The sequence below is a fragment of the Macaca nemestrina genome, chromosome 19 (genome assembly GCF_043159975.1).
Source record: "Macaca nemestrina isolate mMacNem1 chromosome 19, mMacNem.hap1, whole genome shotgun sequence".
NCBI classification, from domain to species: Eukaryota; Metazoa; Chordata; class Mammalia; order Primates; family Cercopithecidae; genus Macaca; species Macaca nemestrina.
In genome coordinates, this window is record NC_092143.1 from 8,434,763 (window position 1) to 8,451,782 (window position 17,020).

General features: G+C 36.3%; 1 long non-coding RNA gene across 1 annotated transcript in view; it reads left to right on the forward strand.

The window, feature by feature from the left end:
• Window positions 1-17,020, forward strand: part of LOC105476931 (uncharacterized) — a 232,206-nt gene that overhangs the window by 187,060 nt on the left and 28,126 nt on the right. The window lies entirely within an intron of this gene.

Below are 17,020 nucleotides of genomic sequence, written 5' to 3' on the forward strand. Positions count from 1 at the left end.
CAGCTGTTGCACTGTGAGTCAATTAAACTTCTTTTCTTTATAACTTACTCAGCCTCAGGTAGTTCTTTATGGCAGTGTGAAAACTGACTAATACAATGTCCCTTTCTGAAGAGAAGAAAAACAAATAAACATGAAAACCAGAAAGAAGTACAGAAGACAAAAGTTCTAATTTATTTTCTACATTCAACATATGAAGATTTCAGTCCACAGATTGGTTTGAGAGCATTGCCTTAAATCCTAATATTTAAATTTAGAAACATGTGTGATCTAATCAATTTTCTTTGTAGTATTATTTACATTCAGGAATATAATATACAATGATTTGGTGGAAATAGAAATGATTTTCTTAATTTTTTAAATTCTTTCCTGATTTGTCAATTGCTTTTAATTTGCTTGTTTGCAAACTGTATTATACATACCACAAAGTTTGCTAGAAAAATGTCTCTTTTTGCACTGTTGATTTATGTACCATGATAACTAGACTTATTTTACTTTTGGCTTATTATTAATTCAGATACCAAGCAAAATTTTTAAAACTTTAGGGCTTTATACCCAACCCCCAGAAAAAAAAATTTCATCTCTCTCCTGCCGTAGTTGCTGTTAAATGTTAACCAATAGGAAAATACATATTCATTTCACACGTTTTCTACAAATCCTTTCTGTTTTTACATGTCTAAAGATTTTTGCTTGCTTTTGAATTTCAAAGTTCTCCCAAAGTTCTTATTGACGACTCAGAGAAATTGTTTGATGTTACTGTTTCAAAATGATTTCCATGAATGTCTTTAGTTTCTTTGAAAATAGTTGCAACCTTCTAAATATTTGAACACATACGCTTAAATTTATTTATAATAAAAATAATAAGCACAAAGGCTGTAGACACTAAATGCCTTCAATCATATCAGAAGTAACATATTTCTCAAATTCATCTAAAAATGAGTTGCTAGCATTGGAAAACTTTATTATGTATGTTTAACCTCCTTTTTCTCATCCACATTGTAATCATAAGAATTTTGATTTTAAGATGCATTACTTTGGAAGAAATGCAAAATGAGAAATGCTAATTTATTTATTGAATAACCATTAATTCAGTGTCAGTAAAGTTATTCTAAAAGTAATTTTTTTCTATCAACAAATATGGCAATGCTTTAAATACAATATTCTTAGGAAGATAATCTATAAACATCAGTAATTCAGACTATCCCTGGGAGGCCCAGCATCATCTATCTTCAAGGAACCAGACAGAATACTTCATTAAAAAAAATGTATAGGCCGGGCGCGGTGGCTCAAACCTGTAATCCCAGCACCTTGGGAGGCTGAGACGGGTGGATCACTAGGCCAGAAGATCGAGACCATCCTGGCTAACACGGTGAAACCCCGTCTCTACTAAAAAATACAAAAAACTAGCCGCGCGAGGTGGCGGCGCCTGTAGTCCCAGCTACTCAGGAGGCTGAGACAGGAGAATGGCGTAAACCCGGGGGGCGGAGCTTGCAGCGAGCTGAGATCCGGCCACTGCACTCCAGCCTGGGCGACAGAGCGAGACTCCGTCTCAAAAAAAAAATAAATAAATAAATAAAATAAATAAAAAAATACAAAAAACTAGCTGTGGGCGAGGTGGCGGGCACCTGTAGTCCCAGCAACTCGGGAGGCTGAGGCAGGAGAATGGCGGGAACCCGGGAGGCGGAGCTTGCAGTGAGCTGAGATCCGGCCACTGCACTCCAGCCTGGGTGACTCCGTCTCAAAAAAAAAAAAAAAAAAGTATAAACAGGCCAGGTACAGGCATGGTAGCTCACGCCTTTAGTCCCAGCACTTTGGGAGGCTGAGGCAGGTGAGCCCAGAGGTTCGCGGCTGCAGTGAGCTTTGATTTCACCACTGCACTGAGCCAGGTGACAGACCAAGACCCTGTCTCTAAAAAAACCACTGTAATATAATAAAAACTAGAAAAATTTGTAGACAAGACACATTATTTGTCAAGCAAAAGAAGTGACCTTTCAGAGGCTAAAACTTGAAGGATTAAAAAAGTCCACCTTCTGTAACCAGTAACACAGGCTTATGTAAGCTGAGAGAGGGATTTAGATATCTCACATCTTCCTCCACTTCCACAAAAATCTTTTGAAGTTCAATCTATATGAAAAAGTACTTTGCAAGCACAACCCGGAGAAGTATTGCTTCATGGTCATTATCATGATGATTATCATCATTAATAATTATGAGATACTTATCAGGGTCCAATAGCCTCCTCAGCACTTTATATTTGTTAATTTATTTAATAACTTCAACAAAATTTGTAGGGGTTACTATATTATTATTCCAGTCTTACTGAAGTGAACACATAGGTGGATAAAATAATTTCTGGAAGTCCCATGGTTAGAAAGTAGCAAATTCTGAAACTTGTAGAAGTTGTTGAACTTCTTGTTGAAGTTGTTGAACTTGTAGAAGCAGAGAGTAGAATGGTGGTTGCCAAGGGGTGGAGGTTGGGGAAAATGGGGAGATGTTGGTTAAAGGGCATGAACTTTCAGTTATAAGGCAAGTAAGTTCTAAGGATCTAATATAGGATGGTGACTATAGTTAGTAATACTGTATTGTTTATTTGAAGTTTGTTGAGACAGAATCATGTCATCACCACACACACATGCACAAAATGATAACTATGTGTGGTAATACATGTGGTAATATTTCCTCATTGTATACATACATCAAATTACCACATTGTACACCTTGAATGTATACTTTTTTGGTCAACTGTACTTCAGTGAAGCTGAAATAAATAAAATATATGCTTGCTGGGTGTTGAGTTCCTCCCTGCATCCAAAAGTACGTTGAAATCTTAACCATGGAAGCTGAGAATGTGAAATTATTTGGAAATAGGTTCACTGCAGATGTTACTAGTTAAGGTGAGGTCATCCTGCAGGAGAGTAGGCTCTTAATCCAATAGGACTGTGTCCTTAAACAAGAAGAGCTGAAACACAGGAAGACATGCAGGGAGAACCCATGTGGTGAGAAAGGCAGTGTTTAAAGGGAAGTGTCTACAAGCCAAAGTATTCCAAGGATTGCTGGCAACACAAGAAACTCTGGGAAAAGTTTGGAAGGATTCTCCCCTAGAGGATTTGGAGGGAGCATGCCCCAGCTGACAAACAGATTTTATACGTTTAGCCTCCAGAATTGTGAGAGAATAAATGTCTTTTATTTCAGGCTAACTGGTTTGTAGGACTTTGTTACAGCAGACCTAGAAAATTGATACAATGCTTTTAAGTGGCTTATTTGAATTAAAAACTAATAATGAATAATAACAACCATTTTTAAAATAAGGGCTAAAATAGCAGGTTCATTCTCTAATACCAGCCTTTAAAAATAATTATAATAATGCATACATCCATTTGTGCTGCTATAACAAAATGGATAAAACTGGGTAGTTTATATATAATAGAAAATTATTTCTCACAGTTGTGGAGGCTGGAAAGTCCTAGGTCTGACGTCTGGTGTGGGCTGCTCCCTGCTTCCAAGATGGTGCCCTGTTGCTGTGTCCTGCATAGTGGATAAGTGCTGTGTCCTTGCCTAGGAGAAAGGATGGAAGGGGAAAAGGAGATGAACATTGTGTCCTCACATGGTGGGAGAGCAAAAGAGAGCAAATGCACTCCTTTAAAACCTTTTATTCGGTTTCTAATCCCATCCATGAGTGCTTGGCCCTTGTGACTTAATCACCTCCTAAAGGCCCTACCTCTTAAGGTGTTACATTGGCCCCTTAAGTTTTAACTATAAATTTTGGAAAACACACTCATCCCATAGCATGGCATTCCTGGCCTCAAAAATTCATGTCCTTCTCACATGGAAAATTTATTTATTCCACCCCAATAGCCCCATAAATCTTAACTTATTCCAGCATCTAAACACCTAAGTCCAGAGTCTCATCTAAATTAGATCTGAGTGACACTAAAATTTCTCTCCAGCTGTGAGCCCGTCAAGCACGTTATGTGCTTCCAAAATGTAATGATGGAACAGGTGTAGCATAGACGTCTTCATTCCAAAATGGGAGAAATAGGCAAGAAGAAAGAAGCAACAGGTCCCTAGCAATCCCCAAACCCAGCAAAGAAAGCAGCATTAAATCTTGAGGCTTGAGAATAATTTAATTTGACCCCTATCTTCTGGAAACAGTATCCTATCTTCTGGAAACACTGGGGTGGAGATTTGTCACCCAGGCTTCAGGCAATCCTACTCCTATTGCTTTGCCAGGTGTAGCCCATACTGCAGTCTTCACAGGGTGGGGTCCAGTTTCTGTGGCTTTCAGGCTGGAGTTGCACATGCGTGGCTCTATAGTTCTGGGGTCTTGGGAGTGACTCAGTGCTCATGACTGTGCCAGACATTGCACCACTGAAGACTCTCTCTGGTTAACCTGACCCCATTACTATACTGGGTATTGCCCTAGCGCAGGTTCTCTGCGGTATCTCCAGCCCTCTGGCAATTCTCTGCCTGCACCTTGAGGCACTCTGAAGTATCCTTTATCACTGAGGTGGAAGCAGCCATGGCTTCGTTGCTCCTGCACTCTGTTCCCCTGCAGAGTTAGCATCATCGGGAGCTGCCAAGGTTTACCACTTGTGCCCTCTAGAGCAGTGGCTCAAGTCACACCTGGGACCACTTGAGCCATAACTGGTGTGGTCAAGGATTAGTGAATTAAAACGCAGGAAGCAAAGACTTGAGGTGGTCATGGGCAGTGAGACCCAACGTCCAACAAGCACCTTGGGACCCTCCTTTGAAACTCCTCTAAGCTCATAGCCCTGGCACCCTGGAACTCTGATGGAGTGTGAGCCTCAGAGATCTCTGAAATGCTTTGGGGGTCATTTTTCCTTTGTCTTGATGAATAATATTTGGCTTCTTTATCTGCATACTAAGGTTATTTTCAAATCCAGATATTAGCTTGGCCACACCCTTGGTATTCACTTTGAGACACACTTTTATTCTTCACATGGGTAAAGAATTATTCAAATCTTTAAGTACTGCTTCTTTTTTATTATAAATTCCATCTTTAATTTGTTTCTCCTCTCATACTTTATTATAAGCAGTCAAGAGAAACTATGAAACGCCCTAAATATTTTGCTTAGAGATTTCTTCCACCAAATATCCTGGTTTATCACTCTTAAATTCTGCCTTCCACAAAGTGCAGTCTCCAACTTAAGATGGTTTGACTTACATGATTTTTTTGACTTTATAATGGTGGAAAAGTGATATTCATTCCATAGAAACTGTACTTCAAGTGCCCATAAAGTTTTCTGTTTTTTGCTTTTAGTATATTATTCAATAAATTACATAAGCTAATCAATACTTGATTATAAAACAGGATTTGTGCTAGATGATTTTGCCCAACTGCTGGCAAATGTAAGTGTACTGATCACGTTTAAAGTAGGCTAGACTAAGCTATGATGTTTGTTACTTTAGGTGTATTAAATGCATTTTTAACTTACTGATATATTTAACTTAGGATTGGATATTTGAGACATAACCCCATTGTAAGTCAGGGAGTATCTGTACTTGGACATGGACAAAATTCAGCCAAGATTTTTGGCATTTTGTAATGAGGATGGTCTTTCCTCTAGTTTCCAATATGATATTCCTCATTTTAATCTGAGGTCACATCAGAATTACCTGTACTGTCCATAGTTCTACCAGCATTCTGATCATGAGCATGTTAGATAATCTCTAGGAACTCTGAGGCTCTCTCTACAGCTCTCCTATTCTGAGCCCTCACCAGAGTTTCCCTTAATGATCCATTTATGGCAATCTAGACTCTTGCTAGCATGCACTTCAAAATCATTCCTGCCTCTACCCATTACCACATTCCAAAGCTGCTTACACATTTTTAGGTATCTGTTATAGCAACACCTGACTTCTTGGTACCAATGTTCGGTTGAAGAGGACAATGTTCCATTTGCCCTGTTACAAAAAAATACTTGAAACTGTGGAATTTATAAGTAATAGAAAATTATTTTTCACAGGAAGTCCAAAATCAAGGTGCTGGCAGGTTCAGTGTCTGGGAGGGCTGCTCTTTGCTTCCAAGATGGCGCTATGTTGCTGCAGCCCCCATGTAAGACACATGCTGTGTCCTCACATGGTGAAAAAAATGGAAGGGCAAGGGGGAGGAATGCTGCATCCTCACATGACAGAACAGCAGAAGACTTTATAAGTGTCCTAATCCCATTCATGCAGGTTCCACCCTCAGGACTCTTAAAGACAGATCCCACCTCTTAATACTATTAGACTGGCCCTTAGACTTCACACCTGAATTTCAGGGGATGCCCTCAGTCCATAACAGCATGAATTTGAATGCATGTATAAAATTCTTTTAATATCTAATGATAGTTTAACTTTGGCACCAAATAATCATCACGTAGTTTTTACAACTGCATAACTACAGTGACAGACACTCAAGTAATATCCAGTGTTCCTAATATTTAATTTATGTCATGTATTATAACAAAAGTTTTGTATAGTTGCACTAAAACAATAAAGGATTCCTAATGAAATGGTTATACAAATCAATCTTATTCACTAATTTTATTATGCATCATCTAAATTGTGGAGATAATTTTATTGCTCCAAAGCTTGACTACACTATTCTAAAATGTTTTGCTTTTCGAAATTACAGGGTTTAATAAAAGTTGATATGCAAAATTAATAAACTAATTGACTTAATGTTTTGTATTTCTCAGGAGACATTTAAAACTAATAGCTTCTTTAACAATAGAAATAATTTGAAACAACATCCTCTGTGTATAGTAAATAGAGAAAAGGAAATGCACAGCTGTATGCAAATGCAACAAAAAATAGGCTTCTTTGAACAAGCTGTTGAGTCAGTCAAAAGTAAGGATAAATATTATACCAGGTCAAGGCAGTACACATGTATGTTGTCATATTTATAGATAAAAATGAATACTGATAAGATGAAAGACATAACATAAATATAGAATACATTGCATTGTTTTTCTGATTATTATAGTAGGCTCCATTATTTACTATTCTATTCCAAGCTTGACTTTGTATCATTTCCGCTCTTATTTCCCATCTTTCAGAAATACTGTAACATACCATTTAAGCCAATCTTGTCTCTATTAAAATAACTTCAATACTAATGGAATGTAAAAGCTAAAATGGGAAATAGGTTGCTTGCCTGTGATTACCACCTTTCACTTAGCCTGTTGAATCCAATGTGTTTTAGAAGATCTCTAAATAGGTGATCATTTCTCTTTAACACTGTACTTAGAACAATAAATAATGCATAACATGCTTTAAAAATAAAAATTGCTTGAACAAGAGGAAAGAAATTGTTCTTATCAATTTAGCAAACTGTGAATGAGTCCCTTACTCTTATTAACCAATGCAAGTTTTAAAATATACATCTTTATCACTGGCAATTCAATTAGATTCAACTCAATACAAGTCAGTTCAATCAAGTCAGCATTCATTAAGCAAGCAACCACATTTATCTATTTACTGTTAGAGAACAAATTATTCATTGTCCTCTCAATTATTCCGTGCTTTATGTTAAGGGTAAGCTGGACGTACAAAAAAATGCTGGGAACACAAAATGAAGGGATGTATGTGATAGATTCTGTTTATAAATGTTACAAGATTGTAGTGGAGGAAAAATTATTGACATTGAACCAAGAAAAATCTTGGTAGAAATTTGAATTTTGAACTATAAGAAACGTATGGATTGAATTGAAATAAGTATCTGTCATCTTGAGACAGATTATAATATATAATTTTAAGTTACCTAACAGTTTAGCCATTAATATGTCTATCTCTAATTCATCTATAGGCAATATAGCCATTTAAATGGGTAGACATGAGATATCACATAGTAAAACCAGGTATTAATTTCCTGATTAAAACTAGACAGATAATAGATAAATAGGAAGATAGATAGCTTACAGATAAAACTCAAAGGAAAAAAATCCTTTGACTCTTTAAGTTTATTAGAGTTTATTTGAGAAATTAAAAATGAAGTAAAAGCCAAAGAAGAAACAAAGCAAAAATGATTTGCAAATCGGGCAGCTCTTAGAACCAAAACAAGTTCAGAGAACTTCAGCTAACAACATAATCTGACCTCATTTATAGAAAACAGAAGCAAGGTATTAAGACAACTTAATTGGTTACAGCTTAATTGGTTAACTGGTTACAGAGACTCCTACATTTAACTAAACCCCAGCTACAGTGATTAAACTCCGTATTGCTTTGGCCTGTTGGACCCAGTGCAGGAGCCTAGTCCAAAATAATGGTCTTCTAAAAATTGTATTTACTAGATAGACGGATGGATGGATGGATAGATAGATAGATAGACAGACAGACAGATGTAGAAACAACTTCCTCATTTTCCATTTAAAGCTTATGTGTAATATAAAAGTGATTTTAATGTGAGTATATTATTTTAAAAGTATGTAAATTCAGAAAATGTTCTGAAGAACTGTTGAAAAATTACTATGTAAAAAGTGTCATGCTGGGCCAAATGAGTCTAAATATGGTTTGCGCAAACATTCTCTACAAGAAAAGAAGTTTTCTAGTTTTTGTCATTTGACTATTTGCAGACCTGATTTAACCCTGCCCCTGAAACCAATGCTGGCTAAAATGCCTTAAGTCTTCTTGAATGTGTTCATAATCTGACAAAGAGAAAAAGAATATTCTGCCAAAAACAAAGTGACAAGAAATTTCAGGGAAATAAGTGTTGAAACATGCCTTTCCTAGAGGGCATTTACAACACAGTGGAAATTGAAGCTTCGGATTTTAAGACATGAAGAGCTCTGAAATGAGGAGACAAAGCCTGGACCCATTCTAAGTGAGAAGCTTAATGGAGTCTCCTAAGCGTGAAAGCTCAGCGTAATAGTAAACCAGAAGTAAATACACCTACCCAGAGAGGAGCAGGAGGAGGAATAAGGGAAAAAAGGAGAAGGAGAAGGAGGAAGCGGAGGAAGGAAGAGGGAGGAGGAGGAAAGAGAGCAGAGGAGGAAGAGGAGGGAAGACGACAAAGGAGAAAGGAGAAGGAGGAAACATGAAGAGAAGAGAAGGAAGAAGAAGAAGGAGGAGGAGGAGGAAGAGGAGAAGGAGGAGGAGATTCAGTGCAGTTGAGACACTTGTTTCATATCTGAAAGCAATTCAACTCTGGTATGTGATTGATGAATGAATGAAGTGAATTTTAAACAGATCATTAATTTAATTTAAAATAAATCTGACTTCATAGTGAGCCAAGGACCCTAAGAAAATGAATTGCATAGTCTCTCCAGAAAACTCCATTTTAAATAACACTCACACTTCCAAGAAATGTGAGACTATGGTTAAAAACTTATAAAATATACAAAAAGTACGCCAACATATGTAATTACCCATAAAAACAACAGAAAACAGTATCATATTTACTAAGTTTTTGTAAATGACAATTATTACAAGAGAAAATATTTTTCTACCACAGATTTATATGAGCAATATTATAATTGATTTGATAAAAGAATAGTTTAAATGCTTATATAAATTATGCTCTCAAAAAATAAAATTAACTTAAATGTTTTCCAAGTTTACGTGACTTTAGTAATCTTTCATAAATACACATAATAAGTGGTTTAATTAAAATAGAAAAGGCAGACATGCAACTTTTATGTTTGTTAGGTTTTTAAGATCATAAAAGCATGAGTTTGATCAAGGAACAACTATGCATATCAGAGAACAATACAGTATTTATTGCTTCATGTGTATCAGACACAACAGTAAAACAAAACACCCATGTATTTAACTTATTTGCCTAGTATACTGTGCTATAAAAATGATTAAACAGGAAAGTAAACTTTTAAAAACCATTCCTAAATTATTTCTCACCCCTACTGACTGGTCACTTAGCCAAACTTGCAGACAGAGAAAAGAATTTGTGATTTCCAGGCCAACTTATAAGTTTCGTTTCTCTTGACATAGCAGCCAAGATAGTGCGGGGTGGGGGTGGGAGGGTTCTAGATTGATGGTGTTTTGATTACAGTAACTAAAATCAAGCATTTTGTCGGTTTATGAGGATTAACTTCATCTAATCTCTCATGAAATCTTCCCAACATAATTGTTAGAAATGAACATATTAACTCACATAAAATGGGATAAAATTTATAAATAAGTTTTTTAGTGATGTTTTATAATATGTTTACTTAAAATTATTTCCAAATATCTTTGGTAATTACTTCCTTAGAATTTTGCTAAACTAAATTAAATAATGGATAGTCACTGCTTATCTAGCTCATTTCCAAATAAAATACAATGCTAAATTTTAATTACTAACATAGGTTTAAACATATATATTTTGGATTACTATTACAGAAAAGCAAAAAAAAAAAAATTGAGTTTGTTAGTAAATATGTCCTATTCTACATTTTAAAAGTTCTGTAAAAATCTATGTTTTTAGAAATTACAAAATATGTATTCATAAAGTGTTTTGGTACATAATTATAATGGATTATTTCCTAGCTTTTTTATGGGAAATTAGAACTATTAAGAGTTAAAAATATAATTAACCTATATAATTAAAACTGCTAAAAATAAGGGACACAATTCTATATGCAATATGTACAAAAAAAGTTGTATCTTGGTAAGGAAGGTTATATTTGGTTGGTGCAAAAGTATTTTGATTTTTGCCATTAAAAGTAATTGCAAAAACTGCAATTACTTTTGCACCAAGATAATAATAAGAACATAAGAATGTGTTTTATTCTATTGAAAAAATAATTCTGTCCTATTCCAAGTGCAGTGCCTGTTGAAACATAATTGTGTGAGCTCAAGGAATGTTTTGAAACAGCTTTTACAACAATACCATCCACAACATGGTGTCAGGCCCATTCCCAGAATGGCAACTAAGATCAATCTCAAATTTATAAACATTTTCCCCTCGATTATTTTCTATAAATTATATAGTTAGGCATTTCATTTTCATGTCTGTGACCCACTTTGAGTTAATTTTTGTGAAAATACTAATGTCAGTGTCTAGAACCTTGTGTGTGTGTGTGTGTGTGTGTGTGTGTGTGTGTATGTGCCTACATGTTCTGGCATCACTTGTTAGAAAGACTGTACTTTCTTAATTTAATATCTTTGCTTCTTAGGAAAAAAAAAAAACCTGTTGGCCATATTTTTTTATAAGTCTGTTTTTTGGCTCTATAATCTGCTTTGTTAATCTATTTGCCTATTTTTTCACCAATACCATTCTGTACTGATTATTGTAGGTTTATGGTGATTCTTGAAATTGGTCAGCGATCAGCTTTCTGAATTTGTTCTTCTTCAGTACATTGCTGGCCACTCTGGATCTTATGTATTTCCTTATAAGTTACAGTCTCAGTCCATTGATATTCAGAACATAACTTGCTGTTTGTTTGTTTGTTTTTTGAGATGGAGTCTTGCTGTATTGCCCAGGCTGGAGTCCAGTGGCACCATTTCAGCTCACTGCAGCCTTTGACTCCCAGGTTCAAACAATTACCCCTGCCTCAGCCTCCCGAGTAGCTGGGATTACAGGCACCTGCCACCACGCCCGGCTAAATTTTGTACTTTTTAGTGAGATAGGGTTTCACCATGTTGGTCAGGTTGGTCTTGAACTCCTGACCTCAGGTGATCTGCCTGCCTCGGTCTCTGAAAGTGCTGGGATTACAGGTGAAAGCCACCATGCCCGGCCAACCTACTGAATTTTTACTTGCTGGAGTGGAGTCTATAGGCCAAGTGGGAAAAAATGAACATCTTAAAAATGTTGCTTCTTTATACAGAAAAACAATCAAAAAATATGAAAGCAAGTTCTTTCGTATCAGTAATTGCTTAAAATGAAAATGGACTAAACTTCCCAATAATTTAAATTGATTTGCAAAATGAGTATTACAACAAAGCAAACCAGGAACCAACTATATGCTATTTATAAGTGAATAACTCTAGATATGAGGACACATATAAGTTGAAAGTGAAAGGATGGGAAAAGATATTTCATGCAAGTAGTAATAAAAAGAGAATGCACGGCCGAGACGGGCGGATCACGAGGTCAGGAGATCGAGACCATTCTGGCTAACATGGTGAAACCCCGTCTCTACTAAAAAATACAAAAACCTAGCCGGGCGAGGTGGCGGCGCCTGTGGTCCCAGCTACTCGGGAGGCTGAGGCAGGAGAATGGCGTAAACCCGGGAGGCGGAGCTTGCAGTGAGCTGAGATCCGGCCACTGCACTCCAGCCCGGACGACAGAGCGAGACTCCGTCTCAAAAAAAAAAAAAAAAAAAAAAGGATGCACATTTAAATTGTATTTTTACAATTTAAATTTAAATTTTAAAGTGTGTGAAAATACATTTAAATACATTTTTAAAGTGTATTTATATTTCATTTATAATATGAATGAACCTACCAGTAAGTTCACGATGCAAACAGTGACAGAATTTAAGAGATAATAGCTCTAAACTAGTAGTTGAAGGCTTCAAAAACCCTACTTTCCATTAAGAATAAAGCGATCAGACAGAAGGTTAATAAAGAAATAGAAAACTTGCCCAGAAACATATATCAATTGGACTTCAGACATATACAGAACCCTCCATGTATGGAGACACAATAGAAATCTTAATTCTTAAGAAGTTTAAATTATGCAAAGTATTGTTTCCAATCACAATGGAATGAAATGGGCGCTCCCATGGTGACTGTCTGGTTTTCCTGAGTAGTGACATAGTAGAATCTCAGTGTTCCTTCATGCTTGTAGTGCGTGGGACTCTCAGTAATTGCTGACGCCAGGTCACCTCTGGTGAGTGAACATCCACATTGTTGAACCCATGCACAACTTCTAATCATGCCACATGGCCATATTTTTCACAAGGCAAGAATGGGCTGGTTAGGGAAGTAGGCTTAATAACATCCCCCAAACTAGTCTACCATGTAATTATTAACAATAACTGAAATTACTATGGAATGAGCGTTTTCACAATCATAGACCTATATTTCCTCTATATTCATTCAGAGGTTAATACATAACACTTCTTCAACAAATCTTCTTATCACCAATTTTTCAACTGTATTATTTCCAACTCTCTGACCACCCAGCCAAACAATTTTTCACTGGCCAAAATCAATATAGATCTATTTTCTATACATCTTGTTTTGCAGGAAAATAAACAAACAAACAAAATAAAAACAGATCCACTGCTAGACGTTCTGACCATTGGGATGATTTCCCTTCAGCGCCATCATTCAGGGCCACTGTACTCTGAACTATAATGTTGAAGATGTCCAATTTGGGGTACATGATAATGGAGAAATATTTCAAATCCAGATCTAAATATTTTCTTATTTAATGAGCTATTGATTGAAAACTTTCTCTGAGGCAAGACGTACGTGTGTATTATAAAAAAAGACAATATGATTGACATGCAAATCTTGTGATTTTGAACTACTTTCATGTGCAAATTACTTCTACCTTTAGAAACTGCTTTAGTCCAATATTGTATATAACATTTTACTTGAGCATGAAGAGCTATTCTGCACATCCAATTTTATTACTTAGTAGATCAGATTACATCAAATTCATGATATAAAACTCAGCTTAAATGACAACTTGAATACCATGCTCAATTAGCCAATGTTAAAGATTTATGCATGTCAGCTCATTCTGATTATTGACTTGGGATTCATTCCCATTATGGTTACTACAATCACCATGTCTTTGGCAGATCAGATATATCCTGCCACTTGACCTCTACTACACATGCCAATATCCACATTAAACTCCAAAAGCTCTGTTTTTATGGCAGCATTTTAGTGTTACCTCTAGCCTTACAGTGAATTATCTGCATAGATCACTTTAAGGACATCAGCATTGTCTTCCTCAATATATTTCCCAAGGTCTTGATGAAAAGAATCTCTCCTGGACATTTCCAGAGTAGATGGTGGGTGAGTGAGCAGATCTTATGTAATAAATTTTCTTCTATATTCAATATCCTTAAAACTTTCAATATCTTCCTCTACCAGGGAAGAATACTTATCTCAACTTCCTGCTAAGTAGAACACCTTAGAGTACGTATTTATGTAAACCAGTTGAGGACAATGGTAAAGCAGCTTCCATCCTCTCAAGCTAAGACATTAAATCCTAACTCACTTGATACATACATGTGATCCGATATTATATCGCTTTCATCCTTATGTAACATCTGCAAGATCCAATTCCCTACATATTTTCAGGTCTCAATGAATTCACATTGGCAAATTTTAATTGTTTTGGTGCGTTTTCTCCCTTCTCATCAGTTACATTTTGCACCAGGAAGTTGCAGAGAGTAATAGGTTGATAAACGAGAGTTCATTGTGATATTGTGGAGAATCAGCAGCCACCTGCAAAATAAACACCTCCAGAGAAATCACTGCAGGTTTGTCAAGAAAGAAGGGCAGAATATTTAACAGGGGAAGAAAGGCTATTTTTGAGGGCAAAGAGATGTGGTAGAGTGTTCAGGATCTTAGCTTCACTGAAGTCTGCTTAGATGACCTGATCCCAGTTTTCAGATCAGTGTCGTAACTTCACATAAGAAACTCTCCAATACTGTGCATTAAATTGGAATGTAATTCAGCAACCCACAGAATTAGACTGGGGTTTGTTTTTCAGAATGATTCTGTGACAAAACGATGTAATATTTATTTTGGGGATATTTAAAAAGTTTCATAGTGTCTTACCCGGATGTTCCTTTTGAATTTAAATTCCTGAATTCATTATTTCCTTTTTACCAAGTTCTACATTACTCTTTGAAGCAACCAAAAATCCAGAGAATTGTTATACTTTTTATTTCCACTAAAATGTGCTGTGACAGCTAGAAAGTCACCCAAACCTTGCATTCTGTAAGCATATGAGTGATTATTAAGGCCTACGTTCAGAACTGGTTCAGTATTCGTTTCTTCTGCATACTATCAGTTAAATGAGTTACAGGACGACCACAATTGAGGTTGGGAAGAAACACACTCCAACTATTGATAGAAGGAGCTGAAAAGTTACCAAGCAAAGAAGCTTGGCTATCAGGAGGGGATAAATCATGTCTTTTCTTTTTCAAATAATCTAACACAATAAGAAAATTAATTGACCTAACAGCAAATAGCTGTATTTGTCCCATTTATCATTCTATTGACTCTACTCACTGTAACTAGATATTAACATTCCTCAGGGTACATAATAGATCATATTTGTTTTTAGACACCTGACCTCTAGCATAGTTCTTAGGAGATGGCCATTAACAATTTCTTCAATGAGTAATTTATTGAATAATGAATTATTTTTTCTATTCTTATTAGGAAAACTAAGTCTAACGTGGAGAAAAAATAGATATTCAGTCAAAGACACTCATAGCCCTTTTAAAATGACTAAGCCAGATTTTCGCTGGGTGCAACAAGTTATCTTATGTTAGAAAATAATTATTGAGTCCTGTTTTTAAAAAGCTGTGTCTGATAGTGCCAGCTAGAAATGCACAAACTTTGTTGAACCGTTGCTGCTTCAGTCTACCTACGGGTACAAAGCATGACCCCAACTTTGAATACACACTGCAATTTAAAACATCTGCTTGTCTATTTTCATGATTTAAGAGCTCAACATTTTGAAAATCAGATTACTCAATGCTTGGAGAGCCACAAATAAATATAGGCTTACTTAGTATAGAAAAGCATGTTATTTCCTAAATTCTTCCACATGAAACATTCTATTCTAAAATAAGATGCTCAAGAAATTAAAAGTAGTTACTAAAACTTGGGGTTAATTAATATTTTAATGATTAATTTTAAATAATCCCAAGGGAGGAGGTCAGCAAGACTTGTTTTCTGGTTATTTCTCCATGAATGAAGCAGGATCTGGTGGAAATGGGATGCAGTGAAGAAGCCAAACCAGTAGGTGGTAACAAAAGCAACCTCAATTTGCCCTCACTGCTCATTAACATAAAGATACGGTGCCATGGCCACTTGGCTTATACTGCACAGAAGTTACCTTGTATGGTTATGGAAATTCCCACCCCTTTTCCAGATAGTTCTGAATAATCCACCTCTCAATGAGCATATAATTAAATGCAGATAGAAATACAGCTGCCAACAACCCATAGAGGACTGACTGTGGCCACACTGCCTGTGGGTTAGCCCTGCTCCTCCAGGAGCAGTACTGATTTAATAGAAGTTGCTTTCTGTCACATCAGTTGGCCGCCCTTGAATTCTTTCCTGGGCGAAGACAAGGACCTTCTTACCTGCATCAGTTCCAAGTTCTCACTTAAAACAGCAGCAAATAAACTGCTTAAGATGAAATTGGCCGGGCACGGTGGCTCATGCCTGTAATCCCAGAACTTTGGGAGGCCGTGGCAGGCGGATCATGAGGTCAGGAGATCGAGACCATCCTGGCTAACACGGTGAAACCCTGCCTCGACTAAAAATACAAAAACAAAAAATTAGCCAGGCATGATGGTGGGTGCCTGTAGTCCCAGCTACTTGGGAGGCTGAGGCAGGAGAATGGCTTGAACCTAGGAGGTGGAGCTTGCAGTGAGCCGAGATCACGCCACTGCACTCCAGCCTTGGGGACAGAGCTAGACTCATTCTCAAAAAAAAAAAAAAAAAAAAAGAAATTATTGTTACAATTACATATATGCACAAAAACAAATACATTGTGTATGTGTGTTATCCATATTCATATGGGGTATTTCATGAAAGAAAAAAATAAGCAATTTTTTTGAAACCAGATCTGAATGAGTTGGCACTTTATAATGTAGACTTTGAGCATTTTGAGTATTTAGTCCAAGTTACTCTTTAGTTAGCAAACTGTAAATGCCCGTCTGTAAACTTAAAACACAAAATACGAGTGGTTCCAACCTGAGAAAAGTATAATTTTAGAAATGTAGGTATATAATTTCAAGTCTAAGTATAATTGAGTTCTTTGAAAAGCTGAGCTAATGCTGCCACCATGCATCCTGTACAGGCTACAGAACCATGAGCTAATGAAACCTCTTTTCTTTATAAATTACCCAGTCTCAGGTATTTCTTTACAGCAATG